This window comes from Etheostoma spectabile, chromosome 6, assembly GCF_008692095.1.
Source record: "Etheostoma spectabile isolate EspeVRDwgs_2016 chromosome 6, UIUC_Espe_1.0, whole genome shotgun sequence".
Lineage (NCBI taxonomy): Eukaryota > Metazoa > Chordata > Actinopteri > Perciformes > Percidae > Etheostoma > Etheostoma spectabile.
In genome coordinates this window covers 6058738-6074806 of record NC_045738.1, presented here as the reverse complement: position 1 = coordinate 6074806, position 16069 = coordinate 6058738, and the positions used below count along the sequence as shown (strand labels likewise).

The 16069-nt window shown below is 43.1% G+C and overlaps 3 pseudogenes; 1 reads left to right on the top strand and 2 right to left on the bottom strand.

Annotated features, from left to right (window-relative positions):
- Positions 1-6034: 6034 nt before the first annotated feature.
- LOC116690773 (zinc finger protein 665-like) lies at positions 6035-8658 on the bottom strand (annotated as a pseudogene).
- A 4438-nt stretch (positions 8659-13096) lies between these two features.
- Positions 13097-16069, bottom strand: part of LOC116691066 (trypsin-3-like) — a 5881-nt pseudogene continuing 2908 nt past the window's right edge.
- LOC116691069 (trypsin-3-like) overlaps positions 14292-16069 on the top strand; it is a 2861-nt pseudogene continuing 1083 nt past the window's right edge.

The window sequence follows — 16069 nt, the reverse complement described above, 5'->3', positions numbered from 1 at the left end:
TATCTTTCATAAACTCAATGTTCCTAACCGATGGTGCAACCAGAGCTCATATTATCAATATGTTGACTCTTGTCTTTCAGATGCGTTTTTCTCACAGAAAACTGAACAAAAAGGTGAAAAATGGAAATACGTGTCCTTGGTCCATCAGATAGCAGACGGACAGAGTGGGTTTAAAAGGGGCCTGCAGTGCAGCTGAGCGAACGAGGTGAGCGGCCACCATAATGAAGAGCGTTCATTTTCTGGCTCTGTTCGCAGTGGCATGTAATTATGAATCTTACTTTTTCACTCATTTTTTAAAGTAAATGTGACCATTTTGTGACAATAGTACTTTAGAGCTATTGACTTTAAGATTTTTTTTTCAAAATGACTTTCCTGCGACATAACATAAACTCTGGTAAATTCTCCATCAGATGCCGCTCCCATTGAGGATGACAAGATTGTTCCGTGTCACTCTGACAGTCGATACTGCGGTGACGGACCGGGCGTCTGATGTGCAGTGTGTGTGCGCAAAGTTAATGTTGTCACGGAGGTTAAATAAATAAATGCACACACTGTTCACTTAACTTGCAGGTCAGTTAACCACTGGGGCCTTCCCGATGAATTAATTGTGGCGTTTTAAATCACGGTTAATAGTGAAATCTGTTGACCGCTGCACCCCCGATTTGAAACCATTTCTACCATTAAATGTCATCTCAGGGGGATCTAGCATTCTTATGTTATACTGTATGATCCTTTTGCATACACACACAACTGCCTGAATACAGCCTGAGCTAAATTAACAACAACAACAACAAAAAATCAGATTGTTTTTTTGCCAGATAAGTGTCACAGTCTGGATCAGGAATGCTGAATATGGTTTTCGGGTGGCTAATGAAGCTAAACACATGGATCTGAATTTCAAGGTAAAGCTTGTGTTGTGTTGTTGAGGTGGTTAATATGATCCAACAAATACCAAGGGAACGCAAGGATGTGGCAAGTCAAGTAGAGCCTAAACCCTTACAATGTTGCTCAAGCATAAATGTACAAGAACCCTTACAAGCAGTGGTTCTGTACATCTGTCGTTCATTTTAGCTCTTAAAGACACAAACACTCTGCTCTAAAAGAATAAGACTTCAAATAAAAGGAGGAAATATCCAATTGCTCAATGGTTGGCTAATAAAATACTAATAATTGTCAGCTTTTTTATTGTTTCTCAGCTAGGCCTGGACATATGTTAAGATACAGTAAAAGCATTTTTTACATCACTACATGAGTAGGCTATACTGCTTGTAATGTATTTCTTATATTATGCTAATATAATCGATATATGTTAAGTTACTGCCGACACATTTTAAACCTCAGCCATATGTTGAGTATCAGCTGGTCCAACGTTAAGGCCTGTTGCTGTTGTTCCATAACAGCACTGAGCCTCCATGAACATGAAATGGCCAAAAGGCTAGGGGGGATACCAACAGTGCAAGTCAATTCAACGTTAATTATGCCATATTGTTTGCGTTTTATTGCAGAGCACTATATTTTCAGTCCCTGCGCTTAGGTGGTGCAGAGGGTCCACGCCTGAACAATTGCTGTTGTGTATTGATGTCCCAACACCGTTAGCAAGTAAGTGACCGCTACCAGATACTTACGGTCAGCGGTGTCCTCAGCCGATGGACCCACGTTGTTTTCAGATGCAGTGTCTTCTGCGGGGTTTGCTTTCAGCTCCGTCCTCTCGGTCGCCGCGGCAGCAGCTCGTCCAATTGGAGTGTCTGCCTGGTGGTGCAAGCTTACTCTAGCTAGTGCTCCTTAGCTTACAGGCCACAGTTGTTTTTAATTAGGTTTTTGTTCAGCAGCCACTCAGTGCAAAGCTCGGATGAAAAGAAATGAAAAGAAATGTAGGATAAACTAGGCTCTTACGACATAACAAGGCATACTATGTAATGTATTTAGCAATTGGAGTGCTAAGGACCAGCACAGCTAACGTTAGCACACGAATGGGCTCGGCGCTCATGTCCTTCGGGGAAGTGGATTCTTCTGTTTTGTTTCCTGCCTTCAAGCGAACATGACTGCAATAAATCTGAATCCACTAACTAAAGTCTGAATAAAAACATGCGACTCCCGATGGTTGTTAGTTAATGGTAGGATTAGGTAGGAGAGGAGCATCTAATGGCGCTGCATGCAGTATAATTACGAATAAATATATATTATTCCACTTATTTCGAGGTCATTTTTTGTCCTACTGAAAATATAAATAATTTTATAATATAAATATATATTATGGAAAAAACAAATTATTCATAATATAATTTATTAATTATAAATGAGTCGAGAAAAAGAACGGTTCCAGGCAGTCAAGGTTGTGAAAATAAAATACATAAACGTTAAATTGGGCTTAATGTTCTAACATTAGGAACGATGTAATTTCTCCTCTAGAGTGATATACACTAAAATAATTTGAAAAGTATTTCAACATTGTGTAGTATTGTTACTATTGGTTGAATAAGTAGGAATTTGTGAAGAGGTTCCAATTATCAAAATTCATAGAGAAAATGCAGAACTGTTAATCTCAATTTTTGATGAATTGCCTTCATCAATCTTGATGCTACTTACTGTACTTTAAATTTTCCACAAACAAATTTTCCTTTTTCATACTGATACAAGGGCTGCACAATATGAGGAAATTATCCATTACGATTATTTGATTTAGTTGCAATTGCGATATGATTCACGATATTAAGGAATGATAATTTTTGTTACAATTATTCAAAATTTTCATCGAAAAATTAATGTATATATCAAACATGAAAATGATTTATAGAGGGATTTTTGTGAGGATCTGCACAAAACAAAGATTTTTTCTTAAGTCTGTAGGATAGAATTTGTGTGGGACATCTCTGCAGCACCACAATAATTCCTTTAGAACGGTTTGACACATATTTTGCCTTTAACAAAAAATGGGGCCCACCTACGATATGCAGTACTCCCTATTGCAATTTCATAAGAGTGTTATTGTGTAACCTACCTGATACCTGTCCTGTCACTATTTCTTCACAAAAACCAATTGTGGGGGAAAACATGTATCCTTCAGAATACGACAACTTTCCAAACAGGATTAAATGTTGTTTGCTTTTCTTTTTGAGTCCTCTATTATACGGATGTTGAACCCTGAATTAGGTTTACCTAACAAGTATTGCACATTACAACACTGCAACAAAGGCAAGTTTATTTATCCAATAGTAGACATTAGGGGAGGAAATTCTATTTTCTTCATGCTATAACAGTGGATAGAGGTAGAAGGGCTATGTTTTTTTTGAAATGGACGCACAGGGAGGGTTTTTTTTGTACAAATGGGCTGTGTGTTTATTTTACAGTAGTAATGAAGATTTTCAGTCACTTATTGGGCCACCAAACCTCTTTAAAAGCCCATATCATAACAGAGGAGATGGGATATGTACTTGTCTACATCTACAGTTAGGAATGAAATCATTCAGTATTCACAAAAAAAAATTGCATTGTACTAATGTGGACTTAATTTACAAATATGGGTACATTCCAATCTGAAATAATCATTCTGGTATGAGATACACATTCATGGTACTCATCAGTTTCCAGTAAGTGCTAAGTACACCACCCACGATCAGTTAATAATCAATATAAAGTATATCAGCATGACATATTCAGAAATTAGCTGAATTTGACTGACCAAAATATTTATAACAGTTTCATGTTTGTATTGCCATTGTAATACATATGACATAACTCACATAAATCCAAGTTTAACTTATAACAAAACTACTCTTTGACAATGTGTAATGATGCTACTTTCTTCCTGTGTCCCAGTGACCACTCAATAGTTAAATACAGAAAAAATCAGTGAAATGAACTTTACAGGAAGCCTAACGTCACATTTTGTTTACAGATCTTTCACTTTGACCAAATTACTATATGAGAACTGTACTTGTGAAATATTTGGACCAAGTCAATAACCCTGTAAATTGAGTGTTTCTTAACAGGGTCATCTTTTGAGTAAGCTGTCCGTTGGATGTTCTTACCATCCTTCTCTCCAAAAGCAAAAACTTTCATTTCTTTACAGTATCTTAGAAAGAGTTGCTCTTTGTTTGGGAGTGAGGTCACGTGGTTGAGTTACCTTAAGCACAACTAGGCCTAAAATACCAAGACAGCAGACATGCAGACTGTACTCATAAAAGGACACAGTTACTGTACATGAAGAAACACAGATCAAATGGTTAGGACATATGATCAGAACTATAAAAGTCATAACTATTATCTATAGCTAAAAGTCATAGAACCTCATTAATCTGCCCCCCTTTAGAAAGTGCTTAAACCGGTAAAGTATTTAGATAACGTGAATGCATTTTTTTTTTTTAATGGTGAAACTAATTTAATGGCTAACAACAACTCTATTACAGTGCACTCTAATAATAGTGTGCAGAATAAATTAAGATTTACTTTATCTTTTAATGCCATCCACTCAACTGGTCAAACTGCACAAGTGAGGATCAATAAATGAGGTTCCACTGAGTTAAATTATAAAAAACATGACGAAATATTGTTGCTAGTGTAGAAATTTCAATTCCTTGTGCATGTTGCCAAGTAATGCATTTGTAGATCAAGCTCCCGGGGAAGTGAAACACCCGCATATCATGCACTGGAGGAGGTTCCGGGGCGAAAGGCAAACGAGGTCCAAGTTTGTGAGGTTCTGTCCGTGGGGCAAGGAGGTAGGGGCTGGTCTGTGGTATGTGTGGCCTCTCGGTATTACTGCCTGTGGTGTGAAAAAAATATTTGGGTGTGGATGTCTTGAAAGTGTGCCAACTGCAACAGAGTGAAGAGGGTGTGGGCCAGGCAAAGCAAGAGGAGGGAGTGGAGCAAGTGGAGGTGAGAAAAAAGGAGAAGGCCGGTTTATGATTATTTGAGTGCCTGATACCATTGGCTGTTGCTGCAGCTCCTGTCCATACCTGGTTTGAGTTGCCCAGTGAGCAGCGTTTGATTATTGGAAGCCCCATACTGGTGTCCCCAACGCCTGGCCAAAACGATGAGGCCGTATTGAATGAGATGGGACAACTTCTGTGTCGTCGTCTGGCTCGGTACATTGGCCCAGGCAGATGACACCTGCTGTTGCTGCAGCTGAAAATCTGAGTATTTACTAATTTCTCAGGGTTTAATGTCTTTGGAATCCTAATGGTGTTTGCATATCCCACAGGTGCTACCTACCCCATGAGGAAAAGGAGTTGAAATTGGCATAGCACTGCTTGGTCTATTTGTGTTGAGGTGGACGCACCTGCAAGCCTGAAACCCACTGCTGTTGAGCTCACAGCCATTCCATGGCTTCTCTGGCTGGCTAAAGTTGACGGTATAACTTGAGGATTACTAAGTCCCACTTCTAGTGTCCTCTTTTTAGGAGCTGTGGATGGCTCCTTTTGTATGACACTAGGGCAGGCCATCGTGGCAGCTGAAGCTCGGCCAAGCTTATTTGGAGAGATCTGTGAATTTGCTTGTAAAGCAGGTCTGACACTCCACAGAGCTGCCCCATCTATGTACGATGAGGGAATAGAAAAATCATGGCGCAAAGAGCTTGTGGAAGCTAGAACTGTGGATGTGGGTGTACTACATCCAGTAACAAGCTTGGTGCCTGTGTGCTCCATCTCAATTACTATTGATGGGCTGGATTTTATTGGCATAGTGCCGTGAGGGAGCTGGAACACTAGCTGGGCTCTCTTTCATGTGTGATGACTCTGAACTGGGAGTGGGAAGTGGGGACTGACTGAGTATTAAAGGGCTATCTGCCCAGCCTGGACTTCTCTGATGAGTGCTGGAGGCCAGGCTTGTGGTGCTCTCAAACGACGTCTGCTGTGGAGCAGCATGTTGCTGCTGTGACGATGGGACAGGCATTACCTCCCACCGTCCCAACTTCCAATGCACCGGTTGAGGGTGTAGCTCAGAAAGCCACGGCTCCTTCTGCAGTCTACCTGTAAATCCATGCGAGGTGAGAGATGGAAGAATGTGGATGGGCCGCCTTCTGTGCACATCGGCATCTCAGTACAGAAACTGGATACGGAGACGGCTGAGCGCTAACCATCCCAGAGCCTCCAATGGCTTAGACAAGCCCCACATGAGCCCCCCTCGCTGCCCCTGCCCCTCATCCTAGCACCCATCGGGAAAGAATTGTACTGGCTGAAACCCTGGCGTTTGCGAGCATGGATCTCTGGTGTACTAACAGGCTGCTAAACCAAGAAAGGTTTTGTGACACTCATCCAGCGATGCGGCCTCTCTCCGGTGTGTGTGTTCATGGATCACGGAGCAGATAGGCTAATCCAAAGCTTTGTCGCACTGGTCACACTTATGACGTTTGTCACCATTGTGTGATAACATATGGTGTGGCAGTGGGTCTCGTCGTGTAGCCTTTGCGGCAGTGGTGCAGCGGAACGGTTTTTCTGATGCAGCCTTTGATGCGTTTTCATGTTCTGCAGGAAGGCAAAGTCTCCACATCGGGCATTTGTATGGCTTCTTGCCTGTATGGATGATGAGATGGTGCTGTAGGTAGCTACCGAATCTAAAGCCCTTGCCACACCACTTGCACTGGTAAGGCTTATCCTTAGAATGTATGCGCATGTGCAGCTCTAACAATGAGCGGTGGCGGAAGGTCTTTCCACATTCAGAACACTTGTAAGACTTTACTTATGCCATCGCTTCTCAATTTCCCTGTACATTATCACTGTTAATGGAGTAAACTGATTTTAGGTGGTGTTGCCACCTTTTTAAATATTCTGCTACAGACTTGTGGACACTTAGCACATGTAAATTTAAAACTGGATTCATCGATAAACACATGGGCAGTGCGGACAGGTGTGTCCTTTTCCAGTGCTTGTATTCTCCTTTGGGGGCCTGGGTGTCTCCCTGCGTCTCATACTCGGCCTCGTGAACAAGCATGTGGCTCTCAGGTTAGCTGGTGCCAAGCAGGTCTCGGGACAAAGGGGGCAGTTAAATGTGCGTTTGACTCTCAACATGGTGTGTGTTCTCTTTTCCGGCCCTGTAACTGCCTCCTGTCAGGTGCAGGGGCCGTTGCGGGCTGCTCAGTGGTGGAGTTGGTTTTGCGCGTCTATGCTGGCGGCAGTGTGCCTCATGTCTGGGCAAAGGCAAATTTTTTACCACATTCAGGGCAGCGGAAGGGCTTTTGGCCTGTGGCAGATACTGATGCTGATGGAGGAGGGCTGTACTTGAAGGTCTTACCGCAGATGTGCACAGGTGAGAGCGTGCATTGCTGGTGCTTGCGACGGTGGTCTTCCATGACAGAGTAGTGTTTGAAAACCAAGCCGCACTCGGGGCATTCATAGGGTTTCAGGGCCGTGTGACATCGTGGTGGTAGCGCAGGGCCATGCAGTTTGAAAGTTTGACTGCACTCCTGGCATTTAAAGATGCTCTCATGGGAGTGGATCATCATGTGTTAGTGACGGACCTTAAACGGACTCTTGGCGGCACAGGGGGCAGTGGTAAGGCTTTTCCACTGTGTTGCAGCAGCTGTGGTCCTTAGCTTATCCACAGCAGAGAATATTCTCTCACTTCTGACATTTAAAACGACCCTCCTCCTTTGTTTGCGTCTCCTTTTTTGAAGTAACAAGTTGTTCCTCCTTCTCTTATGTTCATTTCTGTGTTTAATGAGGCTGCTGCGGTGCTGAAAGGTAAGGCCGCATTCTTTACAGTGAGAGGCGTGAGCTCATCCCATGTGCGTGAAAGTGACGGTGAAGGTGAATGTCTCACGGGGGTGAACTTTATTCCGCACATCTTGCACACCAAACGGCACTTTTGGCTTAGCTGTCAAATTAGTGTCCTCTTCTCGGTCTGCCTCTTCATATCTTCGACCACGTCCTCAATCCACAGTCTTCTCCCACCGGCCCTGGCCAGTCCCTTCTGTGCTTTTCATCAGGACGTGACATTTCCTCCTTATGAATCTCCTCCGCATCAGCTGTAATGTATCATCAACATGTGTATCCTGCTGCTCCCCTCCCGCACTCTCGTAACTTATGTGTGTTGGAAGAGAAAAGCACAATCATAATAGCTAGCAAACACACACAAAAAAACAGTAAAAAAACCTATCTAGTGTTGGTCTGACAAACTGCACGCAACTTACAGAGCCTTCATCTAAAGTGCAGATCACAAAATACAGTGCAGGATGCTAGCGGATTTTGTTATGGTGATTACCATATAGCAGAGTTCACAGTCTGGAACCGGGAATGAAGATACATCTCAGGTTAGCCTGGAGGCTAAGGCTAACTGTAAAATACATTAAAAAACGTTAGCTTACCACGGTATCATTTTCTCTTGTGTGTTTTCGCCTCTCATTGTCGTCTTCAGCTTCGGACCAGTCGAAAGCCCGCTGGTCGCCGCACGAGCCTCGGCCATTTTTTCAGCCGATGTTAGGTCCTCTGGTGAATGCTTGTCGTTTTTCGGCTCCAGCACCGGACTCGACACTAACTCCGAATGGCTGGCAAACCCCGCCATCGTTCCAAACACGGCTCTCTGCTCATCTTCGGGACCCTCCTCGGTTTTATGACGTTGTTTCATCTTTTGATTTAAGCTGCATCTGGACTCCAACGCCCCGGTCTTCTCCCAGATGTTTCCACCTCCTTTGTCGTTTGGAGACTCCGATGGGTCTACGGCGGCCATGTTTCACCCATGCACCCCCTTGTCCAGAACACAGGGATCATGCTCGCCAGCAGAACAGGGAATGGGCTTTCCGGTTGACACTTTCAAATAAACACATTGTCACTGACAACCAGCTGTTCAGAAAACAGAATTTGAAACCGAACTATAAATTCCCCTTTTATATCGCCTGGACTTGTGTGTTTGCACACCAAACACTTCTTCACAACATCAATATTAGTCTTTATTATATAATTATTATTATTATTATCTTTTTAGCTATGTGACAAATCCACAAGTGATCAGATGAATCTATTTGCAGTCCATGTCTAACTTTTATTAAAGTTAAGTTACATCAGAACAGTTGCTATCTACAAAATATAGATAGTGCAAAACTAGTAGTGTACTAGTATGCCGTTTCTTTGCAACTATCACAAAAACATCATCATACTGCATGCAAGAGTAGAATAAATAGCCCCTACATACTTATGTATGTTTAAATTACACCAAAAATGAATTAAAGTCCGAAGCCTACTGTGATGTTTATGTGGAAGGTTTTTGTTTTTCACCGAAAAAAAACCTTTGAAAAATGGCAAGTCTTTAAAATTGACACTGTTGTCTTAAAACGCACTGGACAGAACACAGTCTAACTTTATTGTCCAACCGAGCTGGGAAAGACTTACTTTCCATGAAAATGTTAAAGCACAAGCATACATTAGCAGGTAAGTACAATAGCTGTATAACTACCATATATGGTAACAACTGCAGTAGAAGTACTGTATGACATGTAGTTAGTGTCAGGAGAATTGAGTCTGTACATGAACTAGTAAGAGCATCATTGGCTGCAAAGCATGTACAACAACATGCATATTAAACATCAGCACCTACAGTATGTTGTTGTCTGGGTACATCAAAGTCCCATGATAGAAATAGTCTCTCCACGAGTCTTTAGCGTATGTCTGAGGAACCAAGCTAACGTTAAGGCCACCTATTACTGTATTTTAGGGTCTAATTTTCAGTCCTCTTTGAGCTAAATTTAAGTGCGAGAAGGTTTTCTGGTTGTGGGACATAAAACTTCCAAATGCCATACTATTTTACGAAATACCGTAAAAGAAATAGAAAAAGAGCATACTTTATGTCACATTTCGAAACACCAACATGCATGATGAGCATTTTGAGTTTCTAAGTGCTTTCTCCTCAGCGCCGTCTTCTGCGCCTGTGATCAACGGCTTTCCTCGCGAGGCCTTTGCACACTTCCATTGTGTTTGTGGGTGGATCAGAGGGGAAAGTGCCATGTATGTCAGGGGACGATGGTGCAGGAACACCACCACAGCTGTTGGATTATTTGAATGCTGGGTGATTGTGGCTGCGGCTGTATTTGTGTTTTGGGCTGTAGTGGCTGTTGTTGTACTACAAGTGGCTGCTGCTGATGTTGTAGCTGTGGTTTGCAGTGGGTCTTCCATCGCTGTTGCTGTTGTTGCTGCAGTGGTTCTTGTGTTGTAGCTGCTGCTGAGCTGGCTGTGGCTGTAAGTGCTGTAGAGATGTTTGTGACTGATGTGCTTGTTTGACGCGATGTTGCTGTGGCTGTGGTTGATGCTGGGCCTCAAGCACTCTAACAGCTTGCAAGAGGACATTGTTTTGTTGTAAACTGACTGCTAATGCCTCTTGCGAAGCGACAAGTGTTCTCATGTCCTGTCTGAAACCTTCCCCAAACTCCCGCAGACTTTTTTCACCTATTGCCCAGTTGAATTGCTGCTTCCCCTAACCTCTTAGCTCATCCTCAAGCCAGGAGCTGCGCGGAGGCGCTTCAAGAGGACCCTGCTGTGCTCCAAGTGAAGGTGAGGACATACTGGGCTGAGGGTGCCATTGAAAGGAGCACTGTAGAGAGGGGAAGGAGGCAGCCATCGTTCTGATGGAGGGGGTGGTCCTATGCCCAGACCCAGTCCTAATCCCAATTTGTCTTCATGCTGTTCTCTAGGTTCACCCTCAGATTCCCATGTCTCTGTCACGCTCAGGATTGTCTTCATCTTTCTCCAAACCATCTCTCTCTGACCCTTCCAATCCTACACCTGTAAACAATTTGTTTAGTTAGTTGCATCTATACAATCTACAAAGAAAAAACAACCAGCCAATCAAAGAAGTTATTGTTTGTTTTTTTACCTGTATCAGAGTCAGGAAAGCATGGGAAACTGGGCTTGGTCTGGGTGCTTTGCTTTTGCCTTGGTTGTTGAAGCCTGGGGCTAGTCTGGGAAGGACGGCCAAGCATAGAGGTCTCTACTGGATGGCAAGTAACAGCTGCGGTGGCGAGCATCCGCTAACCTGCCTCCGTTGCGTCTTTTTAGGTCATCAGCGCTTCTTCACCTCCGAAGGGTGCGTGGGATCTGGACACAGCGTTGACTCTCTCGAGGATTCCTGCCCAGATGCGCTCCCTCTCCGTCGCCGAGCCTCCTGCAGGACCAAAGAGCTCTCCTCAATCGAGTGACTTCTGACACCAACACCTCCAGCTCTGCTCCACTGAAACGGCTTTTTCGTTTTCCTGCACCGCCAGCCGCCAGTGCAGCTGACATAGCTTGTCTGTACAGAGAGGTGAGAGGACAGCCCAGAAGGGAATGAAAAAATATAAACTGAAGCTAAATCTACTGTGTGAGGAAGACAAATGTGCTTTAACAGTGTCAGTCTTAATTCCACTCTGCAAGCAAAACATATTCAACATTCCACTTTTGGAAAGGCATGGAAGGAAAGGCATATTTTAGCTGAAGTTTCCTGAGTGAAACAATTTACTTTGCCATTAGGAGCACATCCTCTCAGAAATTTACAAATAAACAAGGAAACAAACAATCTCAATCTCATGGTCTTAATCTCATTCAGGCTTACTTTGTTCAATTGACAAGAGGTCATCTGAGGACATGCCAGGTGCCATGATGTTGGGATGCACCACCACCACGTTGAAGGGGAGTCCCCCAGGTAACTCACTGCTCTGGTCACAGCTGCCCTCGAGTATCATCCTCCTGGGGAAGCCGTTTCGGAGCTCCCCCTCAAAGGGTCCTCCGGAGACTCCACTTTGAGTGCATGGAGGTGATTGCTCGTCAGCAGCCCCCCTCTCGTAGTACTCAGTCATGGGTCAGACGTGATTTACAGCAGAACTGACTGGCGGGCCAATCTGATACTGGCAGCTGCTGCCCCATTAACACAGGTTCAAGGTTTAACCTGAACCTGTTGTGAAGACATTAGAAATCTCCAGTATACTGTATCAAATAACCATGAACCCGCTTGACTACAGCTTCACACAAAATGATTTCCTAAGAAAAATAGAGTTAAAATTCCCCTAAAAAACAGTTTTTTAACAGTATTCTTCAAATTAATCAAGGCATGTTGCAGCTTAGTGAGAGATAACGATATCATGTTGGATGATTAAAGCATGACGTCCAGAGACTTTTATGGCTAGTTACAGCCACTTGAATCCATTTGTATCATTTTCATGAGTGATAGGTTACTGAGAACATGTATCCACGGTGTAAAAACATCTGGAGCAGGCTAAGCTACATCTAAACCTCCAGCTGTTTTACAGTGAGATGCACCATCAAGGCGGAGAATCACCTCCGAGCTGAAATACAACACAAAACATAACACTGCTTACAAATGTGTGCATTTTAAAATAGTTATGTCCGCTCTTATCATTAACGTTGACGTCTGTATTCTGTCGCATCGATGCGCATTTTTTTCTGCCCCACATCCGCAATGGTTGCGCATTCCGCATATTTGGTGCTGATTCTGCAGTTGGCTGTTAGCTAACAGGCTACCACGGTTGAGGTAAAGCTGCAGCCCGAAATGCCGGCAAAACGAAGCAAACATGATAAGAACGCCGAGGCTGTTGTATTTCTACCTCATGATAACTGCTCATGCGAGACAGATCAAAACCAAAACACAATTGATGCAGCTGTTAGCTCAGCAGCCGATACACACAACCGAAGACGGTCGCTTACTATTGACGTCACGGAGAGGGTATGTTCAGGGCCAATCAGAGTTTGGAGGTGCCGAGCAAATGTATTTGTTATTTTACAGGTACTATAGTTTTCGCACACTTTCCTAGAGAGGAACTGGTGTAACCAGTAAATTCATGGATGGATCCTGGAAGGATATTAAAAACGTTGTCCTCACTAAAGGGCAATAGAGACAGTGTTCTTGAATTATGAATGCAATGCAATGCACATGTATTTCCTTGGAAGTTTTTTGTTGTTGTTGTATATATCAGTAGATTTATGATTTTTGTACGTGTATCTTCTATTCATTTCTACAGAGAGATTAATTTTCCTTACTGCGATTCTTTTCATTAGTAAATATTTTTTATATTAATATCTAACAGCACAAAACAGGGAACAACAGAGAGAGTGAGGTTGATGTTAATTTATTTCTCAAAGCAATGCCATAGTAAGCGTTTGCTTAATGTTCTTCCAGTCAGACTTTAGGTGGAGGACATGGTGTTGCGGATCCAGGTGTTGTAGTGCAGACCTTGGCATAAACTCGGGCTTGTCTTCTGGGCGCAGCCATAACCCCAGGACAACACACCCTGCAGCTGACCGTGCACACCACGGGGCCACCAGAGTCTCCTGATGGACGCAGATAGAAAGGACATGTGAGCAGAGGTGCTCGAAGTTTGGTGTGTCCACTCTAAGAAACTTTAGCTCGTACCTGGCAGGAGTCCTTGCTCCCTCGAGGAATCCAGCACAGAACAGTTGGAGGAGATCTGTCCAGGGTAGGCGGACCTGCAGCTGCTGCGCTCAGGATGGGGGCATCCAGGCACCTCAGACGATCAGGGTAGCTGCCTAGAGAGGAAACAGACAGTAGGCCCTACATGTAAACATTCATACCCCAGAATGTGAACACATATGTTCCAGATGTGAGTGGAGTGTGTTACTGACTCCCGAGCTGCTGGTGTTGCCCATCCAGAGATCAGACAGCGAGTGCCAGAGTGGCACAGCTGGAGGGCAGGGACACGGTGCTGACGTAGCTGTTCAGGAGGCGGGTTGCTCAGTTTAATCAGCATGATGTCATTGTCCAGGTTGCCGCTGTTGTAGCTGGGGTGACGGATGACCTGGCAGAGTCGATGAAACTGCTCTGTGCCTCATTGACAGCAATGTTGTGCTCACAAGACGACCTGGATCGGCTGCAGAAAGAGGCATGAGGGTTAAATTAAGGTTAGGAATTGGCATACAGTGTCAGTATCTCTGATTTCATTACTTTTTAAAAGAACATAATGCTAAAGGGAATCACTAAAAGTGGGTTTAGTATGAATGTGAACTAATGGATGTAAAATGTCTGCACTTACGACTTGTAGCAGTGAGCAGCAGACACCACCCAGGTGCGGAGATCAGGGAGCCTCCACAGAAGTGGTAGCCAGCGTTCAGAGAGACCTGGTAGGCCACAGCGTTCTTTCTGCACTCGTAGCCTCCAACAATCTTGTCATCCTCAATGGGAGCGGCATCTGATGGAGAATTTACCAGAGTTTATGTTATGTCGCAGGAAAGTCATTTTGAAAAAAAAATCTTAAAGTCAATAGCTCTAAAGTACTATTGTCACAAAATGGTCACATTTACTTTAAAAAATGAGTGAAAAAGTAAGATTCATAATTACATGCCACTGCGAACAGAGCCAGAAGAATGAAAGCCTTCATGATGGTGTCCGTCTCAGCCTCAGTGTCAGCTCAGCTGCACTGCAGCCCCTTTTAAACCCACTCTGTCCGTCTGCTATCTGATGGACCAAGGACACGTATTTCCATTTTTCACCTTTTTGTTCAGTTTTCTGTGAGAAAAACGCATCTGAAAGACAAGGTAAAATATTGATAATATGAGCTCTGGTTGCACCATCGGTTAGGAACATTGAGTTTATGAAAGATATGCACTTAATAATTTGTTTGAAATTATTGTAGAAATTCAATGGAAATTGTGTTGCATTTTTATTTTGCCTTACAGTGATCTATCTGTCAATGTAATGTAGGTATACTGCATTACTGCCCTACATTTGCTCAAGATACAAAAAAGAGTATCCCATCCAACACAATTCCCCTCTGAATGAAAGGATTTCAAGCTTGTTATACTGTAGGCAAGCACTGTAGCACTGGACTGAAGCCTTATAGTGTGTCAAAGCGATAGCTGTTTGTGGACAGGGACTTTAATTACTATTTCGGTTGTATCTTGGTAAGTTATTAATTCAGATTTACATGAAACTTAGAATGTGTGGTCTACATGTGACATTGAGAGCCTCCTACCTTTAGAAAGCGACAACATTTAGTATGAAAAAATCTTTTGCTTGAAATAAAATAAAAGAGACAATAGTAATAGAGCAATAGAGTATAGGGAATATATTTCTGTATAAATACATGATTATACAGAAATATATTCACCTATAACTCGTATTTGCCGATTACTCATTGTCTTTTTATTATTATTCAAGCAAAAGGATTTTTCATACAAATGTTGCGGTCGTTTCTAAAAGGATGGAGGCGATGCAATGTAACATGTAGACCACACATCTACGTTTCATGCTAAATCTGATTAATAACTTACCAAGATACACCGAATAGTAATTTTAAGTCCCTGTCCACAAAACAGCTGAGCGCTGACACATATAAGGCTTCAGTCCAGTTGCTTACAGTGCTTGCCTACAGTATAACAAGCTGAAATCACTGCCGTAGAGGGGAATTTGTGTTGGATGGATAGCTATTTTTTGATATTGAGCAAATGTAGGCAGTAATGCAGTAGAACTACATTACATTGACAGAAAAGAGTCACGTAAGGCTAAAACATAAAATGCAACACCAATTTTCCATTGAATTTCTACAATAATTCAAACAATTATTAAGGCATATCTTCATAAACTTCAATGTCATAACGATGGTTTGTGCAACCAGAGCTCATATTATCATATGTGACTCTGTCTTTCAGAGGCGTGTTTCTCACAGAAAACTGAAACAAAAAGGTGAAAAACTGGAAATACGTGTCCTTGGTCCATAAGATAGCGACGGAACGAGGGGTTTAAAAGGGCTGCAGTGCAGCTGAGCTGACATGAGGCTGAGACGGACACTCATGAAGGCTTTCATTCTTCGGCTCGGTTCGCATGGCAGGTAAGTATGAATCTTACTTTTCACTCAATTTTTTAAAGTAAAGTGTGACCATTTTGTGACAAGTAACTTTAGAGCTATTGACTTTAAGATTTTTTTTTCAAAAGGACTTTCCTGCGACATAAATAAACTCCGGGTTAAATCTCCCTATCAGATGACGATCCCATTGAGGATGACAAGATTGTTGGAGGGACGAGTGCAGAAAGAAACGCTGTGGCTACAGTCTCTCTGAACGCTGGCTAAAACTTCTGTGGAGGCTCCCGGATCTCCAGCACCTGGGTGGTGTCGGCTGCTCCCTGCTACAAGTGTAAGTGCAGG